Source organism: Oenanthe melanoleuca, chromosome 18 (genome assembly GCF_029582105.1).
Source record: "Oenanthe melanoleuca isolate GR-GAL-2019-014 chromosome 18, OMel1.0, whole genome shotgun sequence".
Taxonomy (NCBI): domain Eukaryota; kingdom Metazoa; phylum Chordata; class Aves; order Passeriformes; family Muscicapidae; genus Oenanthe; species Oenanthe melanoleuca.
Genome location: NC_079351.1, coordinates 6740958 through 6757723, shown reverse-complemented (window position 1 = coordinate 6757723; position 16766 = coordinate 6740958). Strand labels below are relative to the sequence as shown.

Below are 16766 nucleotides of genomic sequence, written 5' to 3'. Positions count from 1 at the left end.
ACAAATAAAGTCAGACTGTGTGCTGGCAAACAAGTTTTTGCATAGTGTATTTAGGCCTGAGTATGACAGGAGAGCAATGGTCTAAACTGCTTTTAGAGAGTGGGTTCAGACAAAGCTTTCAGTGGCCAGAGTTTCCTATTGCTCTTCTGTAAGGTGAAAAAAAAAACCCAACCCACATAGCTGCAGCAGCAGCAGAACACATCTTTGTCTTCTTTAGGTGGTGGCTGACCATTTGCCACCTCTAGTTGGTGGTTTTGCTTGAAAGATGAAAATCAGAGATGAGTTTACTTTGGTATTTAGCAAATGTTGCAGTTCCTGAATCCAGACAGTCTCATCTATTGAGTTTGCTGTGGACAGCCAACAGTTCTGTGCCAGAACAAGTTGCTGGCATTGGGACATGGCTCTTGATGCAGGGAAGTTGCATTGAGAGAAATAACCACGTGGGGAGTGAGATGAGAGTTTTCTGTGAACAACACAATCAGATTGTACCCAGGCTGGTTCTTGCTCAGCTGTACCAAGTTCTGTGTCCTCACTTTGCTGTCTACAAGTTACCCCGTTTGTGCCTTGGAGATGTGCAGCACCCAAAGAGAACAGCAAATAAAATGAGAACAAGAAAAACAAAACAGAAGATGGCAATCACCACCAGCCCTCCAAGAGCCCAGTCACTTGTTGCAATCAGTGTCTTCAGGTCTTCTGGAACTGAGGATGCCTCTTGCTCTAGGGACATGCTGGCTTCCACCCTGCTGGGGACAGACAACAACAGGGTCAGGTGTTGTATTCTCTCCATGCCCTCAGCCCCAAAAGCAGTGCAGGTATGCAGAGTGTCTGTGCCTGCAGGCATCCCCCTCCAAAAGGGGAGTCACAGAAATGGGAGCATAAGCCAGAGGAAATGTGGCTGAGACTGGTTTAATAATCACATCTATAGACATGTAAAGAGGAAAAGCTGCTCACTCTACAGCATTTTGGCATTTGAGATTTGTTTGAATCATAGCTTATCAATATTTTAAATAATACAGTGTCTCTCCAGCATGTTCAATGTGAACTCTTTGTCAGCTGTACAACCTATATATGAGAGGCTGGTATTCAATGGGAGAAATTCCTTGACACCATTGGAAGGATCTCTGAAAGGGAGAGTTGGGGGCTTAAACTCTGAGGACACAATGGAGATTAAATGAACACTTATTTAAAAACAAACAAGCAAAAAGCCCCACCAAAAATAAGCAAGGATCATGTCCAACTTGTTTCTTCCATAGGGCTTAGAATAGTCCAGTTATATTAAAAAGGGTGTCCTGCTAATGGAGTTTGCTTTAGTAATGGTTTCTGTTACTCTGCAATAGAAGCATAAATTTTCCTCCCACAGGGAGGTCCAGTAATAATTTAAAGTGGGATCTCAGTGGGTTCTACTCACTTGCTCTTTCACTGATACTGTGAATAATGACTTGGCTGTCAGCTTTCTAAAGAACATCCAGCATCTCTTTGTGAGCATCTTGTGGTTTTACTAAAGCTTCCTGGCTTGTCAAGGGAGAGGATGGAATATTTCTCACACTTTCTTGTAAATGTGACTATGCAGATGTAATACAGGAAGAGATATTGGTTATTTTTGAAAATTTACTTGACTTGCTGCCTCTTATGTCTGTATCCTGAATATTCTAAAAAAAATAATTACTCCTGTAGAGAGTTCCATCCCCAGCAAGATGGATTTGATTCAAAACACAAGCTCACACTTACTGAAGTTTTTGTTTCTTTCTCAACAGTCAGATTTATTCAGTTCATGGTCTTTTTTCTGGGTAGATGACAGATCACTGTGCTCAGTCTTTAACCAACCAGCACACAGGACATCAAAGCTGTTTTGGATTCCTTTGCCTTCAAAAAGGAGGCAGCTTAGATATAAGTTCCACAGACCCCAAAGCAGAAATCCCATGGGACTGCACACCCCAGGAAGTTCCTGTCTCTTTTGCTAACTGCAGTTCACCTCCCAGAATAAGAGAGCAGTATAGCATTTTATAAATACCTGAAGCTGTTGTGGTTTGTAGTAGGTGTTTCCTCTGTTGCCTCCTCTTCACCCCTCCAAGAGATCTTGGCCTATGGTGAGGGACCCCTTGCTGTACCTGGAGAATTGTAGAAGTAGCCTGGAAGTTGCCTCTTTGGGCTGCAGTAAATAATTAACAGCTGATTTTCCTGCAAAGGTGTGGCTAATCTAATCAAATGGAAGGCCTTGAACCTGACTAAAATGTCCTAATTCAGCTGTTCCTCAGACATTTCTTCCTCTTCATGGCTTTATGCACTCCTACAGCTGTTGCAGTGCTTGTAAAGGCCCACTGTGACCTCTCTCTGGGGCAGGCTGCAGGATGTGGTGGAGAGAAGAGGGCTGTATTTCCCAGATCCTGACTGGATTTGAGTTGCAAACTCCAGTAGGAGACTGGAGTGAGACTGCCAACAAGTCTGCCCTGCAGTCCAAAATTCACTGTGACAGTTTAGGTGAATAAACCCATACCAGAGCTCTGCACTGCTGTGAGCTGCAATAAAACTCTATCACTTTCCTGACTGGAGAAGACCAGAGGGATGGTGCTGGAGAGAGAAGGGAGGGAAGAGGGAGGAGTAAGGTGTGTGAGACTGTGTGTAAAAGGAAACTTACTTTTCACAAGCCAAGCAAACCAGAGGCAGAATGTTAAAGAACATAAGCTATTCCACTAAGTCATCAGTAGAACTTCAACCACGTCTCCTGGAGGGGCTGGCCTTGCTGGCTCTTTGAGGTTCCTCAGGGAAAGAAACTATTTCAACACTTCTATCATCATGGCTGAAGTGACAGTATTCCCATGCAGTTCCTCCTGGGCTTTCACAGTATCAGTGGCAGCTGCTGTATTAGAAGCAGCCTTGCCTTATTCTGTGCTTTTCTAAATCTCCCTGTGCAGGTTGAAACAAGAGGATCCATCCTCACTGCTGCTCCCTATAGGTACCTGTATTTGAGTATTGATTGAAGGCAAAACACAAAAGCTTGTGTGAGGGCTGAGCAGGGACCCAGGGACCAGCAGGTTTATAGTCAGCAGAAGCTGAAGAGCTGCAGGAAGCTGAGCACTTGCTGGCATCTTTCAGGCTACCCTGAATGCATACAAATAACTGGCATGTCTGAACCCCAGCTGTAGGAACAGTGCAGCTGAGTGCAATGGTACAAAATAGTCCAAAGAAGAACATCAGGCTTGTGAGGTCCAGACAGGTGTGTAGAAATTGGCCCCCTCTACATGGTAGCTGGTCCTCTGCTCCAGAAAGCCACCTGAATCCTTTAGAGGATTGCCTGTTTTTCTTTCCTTCCCTTTCTTTAACAGTGCTGTGTTTATTCTGTTTCTAATTCAGGAACTCACAGTGGCCAAGATAAGACAGGAGCCATTTCTCTTGGTCCTCTGCCTGCTATCTGTCAGTGCTTTAACTTGTACCACCACTGGGAAACATGCATTTGTGGCTTTTCCTGTTGAGATAAGGCCTGGCAGCTTGTTCCCAGTGACAGCAACCTGTCAGCCCTTGGTGTGTGTCCAGCCTGCCAAGCTTCTCCCTGTCTCAGCACAGGCTGGCTCCGTGCTGCTGGAGCAGCCCTCAATGGGATGCTGCTAATGTCTGCAGCTGGCACTGTCTGGCACAAGCCTGGAAGGAAAGTGAGCTCTGTTCTTGCCTGGGTCTCGTGACTTAATCTAGATACAAAAACATCTGCTCAGTCTGTCTCCAAAAGAGGTTCTGAGGCTCCTGATGTCACTTTGATTGCCACTTGTTTGTGAGTGAAGTGAGCAAAGACTTATGTGACAGGAGATTGGTGTGATGCACCTCTGAATGTTTAAATCGATGCTGTGCTTGAGATTGTTTCCCCCTAACATGTTGGTTGTCAGTGACAGCTTTGAGACAGCCTAATAAATTCTTTTTTTCTTTTTTTTTTTTTTTTTTAACAGTTTGTTAGTCTCAGTGTAACTGTGCATGCCGTAGCTCATGCTACTGCAGTCTGCTCTTGGTTGAGTAATTGTCTCAGTTGAGTCTCAAATATTCATTTCTAAAGAACATCCTCATTTTCTACTGGACAGTTTTTCTTTTTATTAATTTAAAAGTAACACTGGTAGTTTCAGGAATTTTATTTTTCTTATAATTCGTAAACTATTCACTATTCTCTGGCTGCAGATATATTCCAATGTGCAGCAGTACAAAAATACCAAATACCTAGATCCAGTCTGTTGGCAAAAAATAAAGTGCATTAAATAACATAAGAAGCTGATGTAATGTGCCTTTTACTAATATGGGTGCAGGCAACAGAGAAAATACATTTCTTTACAGAGTTTTCTTTATTTTCTGTACCTTCTGAAGTGTAAAGAGTATTTTAAAGCCCACTGTTAAAAGCTTGATGATTCTGTTCTCCCTGGCTAGACACTGGCTTTAGTACATACACTTAGTTGGGATGCAGAGGCAGAAGATGACTTCTCTATATGCATGTAATTTTTTATACCTTCTCACAAAGGTTGGTCTCCCATCTGGGGCTGAAACACCACTGGTTCAGAGTTTAGTGCAGAATTGTGGCCTTTTTGTGCTGTGCCAGTTGTGGAGTCGTGGCCTGTGCCACAGCCTTGTCCGTCCATAAATCCCTTTCGGAAGTTCACCAGAGTGTAAACCAAACATACACAGTACTGCAGCATGGAAAAGGGATTTATTTGCACTTGTAACTCCAGCCCATTCTTGGCTCTGCTCTGTCACTCTGCCTGCTGTCAGCTGCTGCACACATACCCTGAAGTGATGGCTCCCATCATGAGCCACTCCTCTGAAATGCCTCTGTTGCATGCTCATAAATACACCCCTGGCATCATGTTCATGTCTACTAAAATAAACTGCACATAGTGCAGGGAGTCAGGCACACAGATCTCTCAAGTAAGGACTGGGATTTGTTCATCTCCTGGAGCTCCCATGCTCTGCAAAAACCTTTCATCTGCAATAAGCAGAAAAGTAGAACCACAGGGGATGGAGAGGGAGCATGTTGAGCAGAGAATGATCAAAATAAGCCATAGGATTGGTGAGTTTTTCCCTTTTGCCTTCATCCTTCTGTTTACAAAGAGTATTCCACATGATCTGGTTTTTTCTTTGGCAATTTCCCATCATTGTATCACCAATGAAATGACACCGGGGCAGTTGTTACCAGCTGCACTTAGAGCCTCAGCTGGCACATCTGGATCACAAGGTCCACCATTTGTTTTCAGCAGATATCTCAGCTAAACATGTCTCCTGCAGCAGGTTTGGCCTTGATCCACCATGACCTGAGCAATTGGACCTCCCAGTGGTGTCAGTTGGTTCTTCTAATGCCCAATACCATTCTTCTGGTGAGCAGAGCTGGCAGTGCCTTGTGTGTGGCTGTGTGCCTGGCCTCTGCTTTGCTCTGTGGCTCCATGTCCCAGAGGAGATCCTCAGCTGGCCCAGCTGCAGGGCTGTCTTTGGGAAAGCTGTCTCTTTTCTCCGCAATCTGTGTCCATGCCCTCCCACCTCATCCCAGCCCAGAAGAGGGAGACAGTGATGGTAAAGGAGCTTTACCTTTCTGGTCACAGTAGTGGCTGTCACAGAGAGAAGGAATTCCACACTGTGATTTCTGGTCCTTTGAGTCATGTTAATGAATATTGTTATTGCCATTTTCAGTGGGCTAGCGTGGAAAGTCATTGCCATAGCACTGAATCATGATGTCCATCCATGTCCTCAGTTGTGTCACTTCATGAATGGGCAGCTGGGCGGACTTGGCTCTTCCTGTGCCTGGGGTCAGGGCGTCCATCACAGCTGCAGCAGCAGCAACTGCAGCCAATGATCATGAGCACCAGCACAGTAACTGCAAACAGAAACAAAGGATATTCACAGTGTAGGGACAATTTCTGCAGAGTAACCCTGTGTCTCCTCCAAGTTGTTTGGTGAGCAGCAAAAAGAGCAAAGCCTGGTTTCTTGAGAATTCTTTTTGCCCTATATCCCCATCTTCGTCCTCCTAAGTTCCTGCTCCTTTGTATTGGATTTCCATTTAATCTGGACAATCATTACCAGGTATTTCAAGACCTTAAGAGCTACATTCCAAACCATGTGAGGGTTTCTTTACCCACTTAATCGGCTGTTACTTGAGAGCTGACACGCAGTACCTAAGCACAGCTATGTTCCTGGAAAGGACAAAAATCCAAACTTGAGGGAGTTTGGTTACTCAAACTGGCAGCTGTATTTCTGAAGAGTGAATTCAGCATACTCTTTAAGCATGGAGACTCATGACTGGGTTGGCTTTACTCTTCTGTATTTAGCTTGAAAAAATAAGATACTTCAAATGCAGGGGTTTGTTTCACAGAGCAGTGGGCTAACTTACTGTCCTCTACTCTAGCCAGGATGGTTGGTGTTGGCAGGGGTGTGTTAGTTTATCTGGAGTAGAAAAGGATGTTCCATCCTGCAGAACATGTAAGAGTGTGAGCATGCCTGTGTGTGTGCATGTGTTCCTTTAAAGCCTGGACCTGGGCTGACATGTAACCAGACCTGTGAGGAACCAGCTGTAGGGATGAACCCAATAAAGCAGCAGGTGTGACTGTGAATTCCAGCCCAGGGAGGAGTGTCCAGCTGGATACACACCCTTCCTTTTGGCCAAGAGCAAGCCCTGTCTTTGGGGAGCAGGGCCTGTCTTCCTTCCTGCTTGTTTTCCCATTGTATAAACGAACTTCATCCCCCTTGACCCAGCAGTTCTCTGTTATTCCTTCCATGCCATCCCCACACAGAGCAGCAGGAGGGATCTTGCCATTACCAGAGGAGAATAAATAGGCTCATCTGAAGCATATTGGTTTCCACTGAGCCAATACAGAAATGACACTCAGAGTCTCTCTTAAGTGTCTTCTGTGGCAGGGAGATGCTCTTAGACCTTTAGTCATAAACTGTCTCCTATGCATCAAAACATTACAGTAGCTCTGGGTTGGTTAAAATATTACGGATTTAACTAATGTTTAAAATGGGAGCTTTGAGGAAAGCTGTACTGTTGCAACCATGTAGAGGTACATGTTGAGTGCTAAAAAATCACCCAGGAATTAACCTGGGCCTTAGAGCACAGCCTAGAAAACAGCAGCCAACACCACCAACCCACCTACATACCCTGGGGAGCAAGTTACCCCAGAGGAGAGGAGAGAAATTCTGACACCCCTTTGCCTCCACCCACAAACTCACCAATAAACAGAAGAACCACAGAAAAGCTGACAATCTCCACTGGGTCAGCCTTGGGCAGTCTCTGGAGCTTAAGGAGAAACTTCTCACCAATGGCTTGAACTTCCTTCAGAAAGCGTTCAGAAGACATTCTGTCACAACCTCTCCAGGCTTTATGCTGTGGGAGAAGCAGAGAATAAACCTTTTCACTGACTAATGCTAGGGAGCTCCCAGCCTTCTTACACAGCTGGTGATCACAAGGAAAACAAGTTTATCTGGTCTCAGTCCTTGTTCCCAGTAGCTAAGGTGGAGGACTGTTTATTGGCTGCATGTTCTGGGACTGTTTTAATTTCAAAATCCAGCTTTGAGCGTGTTTTTGTCAACTGCACTGTTAAGCAAAGCCCAAACAGTCTTCCTTCTACAAGGACACTTTTTCCAGCAGACACTGAGTTTGGACTGGACAGTGCCTGCTCTTGGCTCTCACCCAATGAAAGTACTTTTTTTTCCAGTTGTGCTAACTTGTCCTTCCAGAAACAAATGCACTTCTAACCCAGCTTGAATTCTGAATGCTGAACTCCACTGTACATAGTCTCCAGTTGTTTCTTACTGAGTTACACAAAGCAGACTCCCTTGAAGGCTGCTTGCACTTTGAGCTACAGAACTCCCCTTCAGAAGCAAAGGCATTTACCTCAACACCTCAATACAAGAGCATTAATAAATATTTTATTAACCTGTTTTACTGTATGTATATTAAAGTCTGCATTCACTAGGGACAGCTGGTTACTTTTCAAGTTCTTACAGATAAATGTAGTTTTATAAAGAAAGCTAAATTTTGGGTTTTTTTTCCTTTCAAGCCACAGAGCAATATATAAATTGAACAGTGGATTCAATCCATCACTGCTAATGATGAGCAAAGCAAAAGCTCCTGGATCTGTCAGGAAGATACCTCCCTTATGGAGCTAATCCTTTCTGCCCTGCTCAGTAATCTTAGGTCTTCTTTATTCTCAGAGTGATCATCAGGAGCTATTGTTACTGAAAATATTATTAGTCTAGCTAAGTTAAGTGCCTCAGTTTTGTCACCAATATCTGCTGTTCTTTACCCCATGAGCAAGATTTTGGGAGGCATTGCAATAAACTAGCTGGGTGTAAGACTTATGAATCTTCAAATTTTGCTTTAGTCAGGAACTGGGATTGGATATTTTTGAGAAATATCCATAGTTCCACCTAAAACAAGTGTTTGGACAGGGCAACATTTGAATGGGTTATAACTCTTACTTCATTATTATATCAGAATGTACTGGTTTGTGTGTGTTGTAACAGTCAACACTGTGTTTTGGGACTTGAACACTGCAATTTAATATCCTGATCTTGGTGATAACACAAATCCAAGTGACCAAGACAGCACTTCCAGTACAAACCAGCTAGTTCCTTATTGCACATCTGGCTTGGTTACTCAAACAAATGGATGCTTGGAGTTCAGTTTTTCTAAACACACTGAGGGCAGAGAGACCTTGGCTGTTTCTTTGCATGCTGGGCTTAAGTACTGCAGTGCCAAGTTAAATTAGTTTTGTATGTTTATGCAATTCAAAAAGGGGTTTCTTTGTTCTTTTAAATCCAAGCTAAGTAATAAAAATCGGAACCAGCTGGTTTTTTAGAAATGGGGGTGGATGGAAAATCTACATCCACAGAAAGATCACTGTGCAACTTAGGAAGGAGGCAGAGCTGTGGTCTTTTGACCTGAGAAGGTCACTTTTGAGACTAGGGTTAAATACTTCTTTCCAGATGATAGCATACCCCAAGTGAGCTACTCCAGAAATGGCTGCTTTATCCTTAGTGCTGTGGGATTCTGTTTCAGGAGGTTTTCAATTTTGTTTCCATTCCAAGAGATGGTGGAGGAGGCAGAGGTGAAGTGATTTGTGTTTTCTGTTCTTGCCTCTAGAAGAAAAAAATTCAAAAAATAAATTTCTGGCTCTAACATTGTGAAAATGTTTATTCACTTTGGAGGTGGTTCTGCCTGTCCAGAAGCTCTTCTCATAGGAATTTGCTGTAAGTTTCCATACCATGCTATGGGTTGCACCAGAAGCAACAGGTATAATAAGAGCCAGACTTGTGAAGTTTGGTTATACAGGGTAAAATGACTGATCAGGATTGTAGAAATCCATGTGGATTAGTGCTTGGTCAAAAATGATAAAGCCTGTCTCTGTAATGGACATTCCTCTCTGCCAATGGTACCTGATCTGGAGCTAAGTGAAGGAGTTTTTGTTCTAAAACTTGCAGTGGATGTTGCTTGTTTACCTTGGTCTGAATTACATCAGGGACAAAGTCTGATGGTGGTGGTGCAGTCTCCAACCTGCTCGTGAGGAAGCAAATGTTTTTCAGGTTGTCTGCACTTTCTGCTGTTTCCAAGGCCTCTCTGCTTTGGGATTTCTGTTTCTGCAGCAAGGCAAAAGGGTGAAGAATAAAATAATTCTTAAAAAAAATGTAAAATAACCCCAAGGAAGCCACTTACATTCATGGAATTTTGTATGTTCCATTCTACTTGTGATGTAAAATCTTTGTTCAGGATTAGTTTTGTTGTGACCTTTTACCAATTGATTTCAGTGGAACCAATATTTTACCCTTGGGATTAGCACAAGGGTAAGGATAATGTGATTTAAACCAGTTGTCTTATGCATCTGCATCATTTACAACACAAGGGTGATGACATTAATTATAATAACAGAGTGGAGCTGTGAGAATTAATTTGTTTTATTATATTGTGTTCAAATAAGCTTCCAGTCACCAGCAGTAGTAAGGCCAGGTGGTGCAAGATACTCATTTGAAGCAGTAACTGTGATGATTATTATTAAAACAGGGAAGTAAGTCTTAAAAGGTTTGAAAATTAAAGTTGTAGGCCTTAATTGACAGTTTACTTTCTAGGTCTGGAATGCTGTTTTAGAGCCTGGAAGAGCCACTCAAATTAGTACCTCAGAGATTCTCAGGGGTTTGGAGCAAACATAATTGTCTGCCAGTGTTTTTAATTCCCTCAATTGGAAATTTCTTCTTGCTCACCGTTGTCCTTCCTCAAAATTTCACCCACTGAGGATGGGAACCCTCCAGAGCAGAGGAGACTTGGCTGTAGGGCAGCAGAGCTGATGGAACTGATCCATGTTATGGAAAAAATCCCAAATGACCACAGTGCAATGTGGTCTTCATAACACACTGTCAGACTGAAGTCAGGAAATTCTGCTCCACAGCTGTAGTTAGAGCTCCCATGAAGTGAAAATCAGATGAGGAGAGGAAAGATAAGAATCTCACATAGAAAAGAAAGTAACACAATGTCTTGTGACAGCAGTTTGTGACATCCTGCTGGGATGGGGTGGCAGCCTGAAATTCATGGTTTTGACTTAAGAAATAACTCACGTAACCAGTGGAACTAGATCATCAGACCTTTCTGCCCTCCTCTAATGTTAGAAGGCCCAGCAGGAGGAGGGAATAAAACAAATAATTTAATTAGGGTTTATTTGGTTTTGATGAGAAAAAGGCTCATTCTGTCACGTGCCATGAGTTATTAGCCTTGGTTGAAAGGACAGAGCACAGAAATGATGCAGGGGAATGGTGAAGAGCTGCAGGTGTGCTGCTCAGCTGCAAGGATTACATGACCCTGTAAAACCAAAGTGCAGGTAGGTCCTGTGTTTGGGATATACATAGATTTAGATTCCCAGAAAGCACTAATGCAGATTCATCTTGCTGTGCCCACCAAAGAAAGCTGTGAAAATTGCCATAATAGCACTGAAATTATCTTTCTGAGTTCTTTTAATGGACTCATGCCATGCTAAAGCACTTAAAGAAGTTGGCTACTTAGCCCTTTGGAGAATAAAGCCATTAAAAAGCCTCAATCTAGAAATTCAAGGGAAAAGCCTCCATCAAGATTCCTTTTAGTTGTCATCTGGCTGCATATGGAGGCTTCTTCCAAGAAAAAGAGCTTTAGGGTGACCATGTGCAGTGGGGCTGACATCCCTGTGTCTGCCAGAAGCTGGTGAGCCTGCTGTGAGCCTTTTGGAATTGCTGTACATTGATCAGAGTTTTTTAGTCTGTCCTGATGTGTGTGGAGACAGCTGCATCCAAAGGTGAGCTGTAGGGAGTGGGTGAGCTGAAATTAACTGCTGAGAAGGAGACACTTGTTTACACATAACCCTGGGGGTATTTGAGCAGCCTTTTTTAGTGCAAAAGGAACACATTTAAGTCTGTGGTTTAGCCCCAGGACTGGAAGTTAGTAAATATAGTCAGTCTCCCTGGCCTGCCAGTGATGCTCCCTGGTTGTGTGACTTTGGTAAGTCATCAACATCCCACTGTTGGGTGACTTCATCTCTGCGAGACAGCGGAACATGGAACCACATCAGAGCTTTGTTTGTTAATTGTTGTGTGTCCAAGTTTCCAGCATGCTTGGCAATCTTTAGATAGAAAGGCAACAAGTCCCTGCTTTTGCTGCAGTTCCAAACTGAACTGGCCATTATTTTGCTCAGAATTTCTTACACTTTGTTCACTGAGCCTGTTTAGGATGGATATAGATGAAAGTGTGGTTTCCACTCTTGTTTGCTCCTAATCCAACCATGCTCCTCATACTGTTCTTGCCATGATCCTGATCCATTAGTTTTACTGTGCTTGCACGGGTTTGTTGCTCTTGTAACCTAAAAATGGAGTAAAGCTTTGGAGCAGAGAATTTTGGGGGGAACAAGAAGCTGCCAATGCCTCTAGTCCTAATGCAGCAAGTCCCAATGATGATGAGTTGGCTCTCCTCCACTGCCCACTGCCCACAGCAAGAGTGCTCCAGAGACCTTACAAAGCAGAACCTTCCTGATGTTCCCATCAAGTAGAATGGCAGGGCAACATTCTCATTGCAACCTTGGCTTTTCCTTAAGAATGTGGCTCTGAAGAAGCAAATGTTGTGTTGTTCTTACTCAGACAAATCCAATAAGTTGGTTGAAATTGGACCTGTACAGGGATGGGTAGTTTGTATGGATTATGGGGCCTTATCTGGTAGGAAATCTTACAAGGCAAGCCCAACCTCATGGAAGGAGGGTGCTGAGCAGCCATAGGGGGGGAATGCTTGAATGCTTTTTATTCTGCTCTAAAACTCTAAAATGAGCTCTGACTGTACTTGGCCACTTTCTAAAGAACGTGAAGGCTTGGCCAGTTTCAGGACGTACCAGCTTTGTTCTTGGGCCCTGAAATGTCCTTCTGATTTTATATGGATAAGGTCTGCAGTGCTTCCTGTTCTCAAACAATGCTGGGTTGCTAGGTGTGTCTATAGTGTAGATGTATTTTGGCATAATGTGTCATAATTCCTGCCTGACTGTTCATTGTTCTAAGCTTTTAGTGTACTGCTGAGATGAAAAGGGCCATAGAAATGCAGTTGTATTATCAATGAATGGTTTTCCCTCATCATTGTTGATGCAGTGTTTGCTGCCATGACTGTAGTTGACCAGCCATGTAAATCTTAACTATAGTTCAGACAAGCCCATTTTTCCTAAAACAGGAGTGCACAGAGCCAGACAGACCTATAATTCATTCCCAAGCAGATGAAAATAGTTTCCAGTATCAAGAGAATTCAGCCCTTTAACAGCACACACCCAAACTGGTAAATTGTAGCTCAATGCCATGGGAGAAAAGCTGGGACTTTGTCAGTTGGTTTGGAAGAGAAGGCCACACATTCCTGAGATTTTAAAGCTGCCCTGCCTGGGTCACCCTTTGGCTGGAATACCCTGTCATCACCACCACCACTGTTTGGAGGTGGGTTTTGAGGCAGCACTGTAAATGTGCCTTCTATTCCCTACAACCTAATATTAGATTAATATAAAAAGGCACTGAATTCCCAGTTTCAGTAGCAGAGGTACCCACTGGGGCACTGAGCTGGGAATCTTTGCACCTCTGCAGAGCACCCTGGTTTTCTCCAGTGCATCCCACAAATACATCCACAAAACCCCATGAGATAATTCCTTACTACTAGAAATTTCTTAAGTAGGGAAACCAAAACACTAAGCCATCCAATGAAAGGAAAAGGTCAACTTTAAAAATAAACCTGTAGCTCTTCCACAAGAGAACTTTTTTTAGGGTTGGTGATGCTTGAATCTAGTCTAAAAGTCTATTCTAATATTAGCAAAATATCCATTTCCCAAGAAGCTGACTGAGAGGTAGCTGTGTGCCTGTGAAAGCCTTTTAGTGACTTCACAAACATAGTGGGATCTATCAGTAGTTGGTGTTTGAGGTCCAGCATCTGGAGGCCCTGGGAGTGCTGGAAACTCCTCCACCTTTTAACAGCCACCTCTGTGCCCTGTCCTTGATCTCACATCTACCAGTCTCATTTTTTACATGCGTTTTTGAGTTTTGTGAAATATCCTGGACTAATCCTAGTAAAGGTGTAGGAACTCAAAACCAGAATCTGCAGCAGCTGCTACCTGCAAACAAGGAGGAATTGTTTGGAACCTCATCAGCTGTGGCTGTGGGGTAGTGGGGAGAGCCTGCATGGAGGTGTGGGGTGGGTGCTGCTCCCTGTCCCCATTTCTCTCCCAGCTCCTCACAGTCCCTGCTGTCCAGTGGGTGCCTCTGGCCCACTGCACACTGTGATCAGAGGGTTATCTTGCAGATAGGAGCAGCTCTATCAAACTTTGTACCTTCATTGCCTCAACCACTGCTGGGTGCAGTCAGGCTGAGGCACTGTGACAGCTGTAACACAAGCCATGTCCTGCTGCTTTTATCCAGACATGTGTTTCACATTGCTGTGCCTCTCCCCCCACACATGAACAGCACGGCTGCAGCTGGACAAGCCCCCAGCCAAACCCATTAAGATTTTCTTTCGGCCAGGAAAACTTGGCATGTTTCTCTACCTCCTTCCCTCCCCTGCTCTTCTCCCCTCACTCCTCCCTCTTTAATTTTTGGTTTTTTTTGGTTGTTGTTTCCCTAAACTTTGTTTTTTCACATGCTTTTTTAAGAAACTATCTTAACTGTAACAACCAACCTAGAGAGACTCTCTAAGCAGGGTGGAAACTTCCCTCCATCCCCTGAGCCTTAGGGCCAGGCTGGAGGCGTGTGGGTCTGAACTAGAACATCTCCTCACTTAGGCAGTTCCAATCCCGTGTTTGTACAACACTAGGTCAGAAAGACCTGCCCTCCATTCCTCGTTAATGGAAATGGAGAGAAGTGGAAATACCTGATCCTTAGCATTCCTCCCTACAGGCATGTGTAGGATTGGGAAGACCTCTTTCTGTGAGAATTGGCTTTCTGCTCCTGTTTGTAAACAGATGATTGCCCATGCACCTCCTGGGGGTCCCAGCTCAGTGCTGGGAGCTGCAGCAGCTTCCAAACAGAGAAGTCAGCTTCAGATGGCAGCAAATGGGGATTTATAAGGCCAGTCTCCATTACCAGCCCCTCTTCCCCTACCCAACAGAAAACAGAGACAGGAGCACAGGCGGTGGGACACCTCTGTAAAACCAAAGCTTGGACACAATGGCCTAAAATGTCTTTTTCAACCTAAATGATTCTATGTTGTATAATTTCATGTATTTAGGTGAAACTTTTACTCTTTTTTTCCCTTCTCACTGCATTCAAACTTGACGGTCTGGTTACTGTAAGCCATGAGCTGTATGTGCATAAACGTGCCTCTCAGAGCAGCGGGTTCTCATGCTGCTTTGAGCACTAATCCAGCATCTGTGCCTGATACACTGGCTGAATTCTTCTTTTTAAAATGTTCTCATTATAAACCGTGTAAAATCTTTCCGTTTATTTCTATTGGACACAGATGCTTAACTTGCACAGTGTGCTAGTTCCCTGACCAGGGTTTGTTTTCTAAGCTCTCTGCTTCAGGATTTGGGGGATAAAACTTGGCTGGAGCTGGGAGGAGCTCCGGGGAAAAGCTGTGGCTGGCACCCGGCGGTTCCATACGCGCTGCTAAGGGCACGCACAGCCTCGGAGCCAGCTGCCTTGTCCACACCGACTATTTCTGTGTCAGGTCACAGCTTATCAGGACACACACTGTGTAAGAGCACAGAAACCCGAGCCTTTGTCCCCGGCAGAGGAGTTGCAGAGTCCGGCTCGGGCTCGGAGCTCCTTTTGTTACAGGGCGGCTGCGGCACAGCAGCTCTCCGCAATCCCATTAAAAGCTTTTCTCCTGCCACCTTCGCTCCTCTGTTCCCTGGCAAGCAAATCCAGCCTCCCAAGCTCTGCTCCGTGGCTGGGCGAGCAGGGGGAGCTCCCCAGGCTCCAGTCCCTCGCTAACAGCGGAGGGTGCCGCGCTTGACCGAACAGCAGCGATAGCTCAGCCTTACCCCGACCGCCAGCTCGTCTTCTCCTCTTGTTTTTCTTTCCGTCTTCTTAAACTTTCACGTCATCTCTCCCTTCATCCTGGCTTGCTGCTCGCTCGGCTCCTCTCTGCTCCGCTGCTGACAGCCAGCTGTTGTCTCTGCCTTTCTTCCTTTTTTTTTGTTGCTGGTTGTCCCGGAGATGCGAAGTTTCGTGTTACATGTGTGCCAAAGAGGGAGGGAGGGAGAGGAGGCAGCGCAGGCTGAGCCAGAGCCGGTGCCAGCTCCCCGGGGCGCCCGAGGGCCGGCACTTGTTGCTGCCTTCCTCCGTGCATCTCCTCCCTGAGAGTTTCTTCTTTACCTTTTAATGACGCCTTGTTCTGCCCTGAGACTTGAATCGACATTGGGGCAATGTTAAAGCGAATAACTTTTCTTTATGCTGCCCAGTTTCCTTCCGGCTGCCGGGGGAAGGAGCTTTTCTCTTGTGTTCATTGAGCAGGACAGTGCAGCACTGTGAGACCTGCCCCGGACAGGGCAGCAGGACAGTGCATTTCATACTGGGATGGTGAATTTGCTCCGTGCCCTTGGCCAAGTCATTCACTCTCCTGATGCTGAGCTTTTCTCTTCTTGTATTCTGGGGACAGCTGACTGTCACTGTCGTGTCTCAGAGGGTGATGCTGGAAGGACACAGCCATTCAGAGAGGTGCAAAATTAGAAGTTCTCATCAACCTCATGACTTGTTCTTCTCTTAGATAAAGCTCATTAAGTGGCTTTCGCTTGACAACTGCATAACTAATTTGCCCTCATGATTTTTATCTTTTTTAACCCTTTCACTTCACATTATTCCAAGACTTGCTGAGTCGTTTATTTCACAAAGCATTTCTGATGAGGCTCTGTACCCTTTGGCTTATTCAAGGGGATGCTTTTTTGCTGGTGTTTTTTGGGAGAGGCAGAGCTTCTTTTGGGATATGTGACTGTTCTCTGGCTGTCCATCTGCTTCTCCTAATTGCAGGAATAGGGCTCCTGTTTTATGTGGTGTATAAAAACAAGGACTACCAAAACGACACAGGTGCAGGCAGCTTTGTGGTCAGTTTAGCACTTTCCTGAAATGTATTGCCAGAGACAAAAATGCATTAATAAACCTCATTGTTATTTGGTTTTCATCCCATTCCATAGTGTCAAATGGGGGAGGGGAGGGGAGGGGAGTGTCTGAAATGACATAATGATTTTGTTTAGACATTTTAGACACCAATGGTCAGCTCATACATACTTTTTTTGAAGGGCAAGGGGAGGCAAATAATACAGCAGCATATTTAAAAGATGAAA

At 44.6% G+C, this 16766-nt stretch overlaps 1 protein-coding gene and 2 long non-coding RNA genes across 11 annotated transcripts in view; 1 reads left to right on the top strand and 2 right to left on the bottom strand.

The window, feature by feature from the left end:
• The window catches only part of RECQL5 (RecQ like helicase 5), a 37886-nt gene that overhangs the window by 10045 nt on the left and 11075 nt on the right, over positions 1-16766 (top strand). The gene's annotated exons all lie outside the window — the stretch shown is intronic.
• Positions 17-5501, bottom strand: LOC130260626 (uncharacterized). Its single transcript, XR_008841818.1, has 2 exons — positions 2012-5501; positions 17-743 (listed from the first exon to the last, which is right to left on the bottom strand). It is a non-coding gene; the product is annotated as an uncharacterized LOC130260626 (long non-coding RNA).
• On the bottom strand, positions 8965-15700 carry LOC130260627 (uncharacterized). The gene is made up of 3 exons (XR_008841819.1): positions 15468-15700; positions 9460-9597; positions 8965-9099 (listed from the first exon to the last, which is right to left on the bottom strand). It is a non-coding gene; the product is annotated as an uncharacterized LOC130260627 (long non-coding RNA).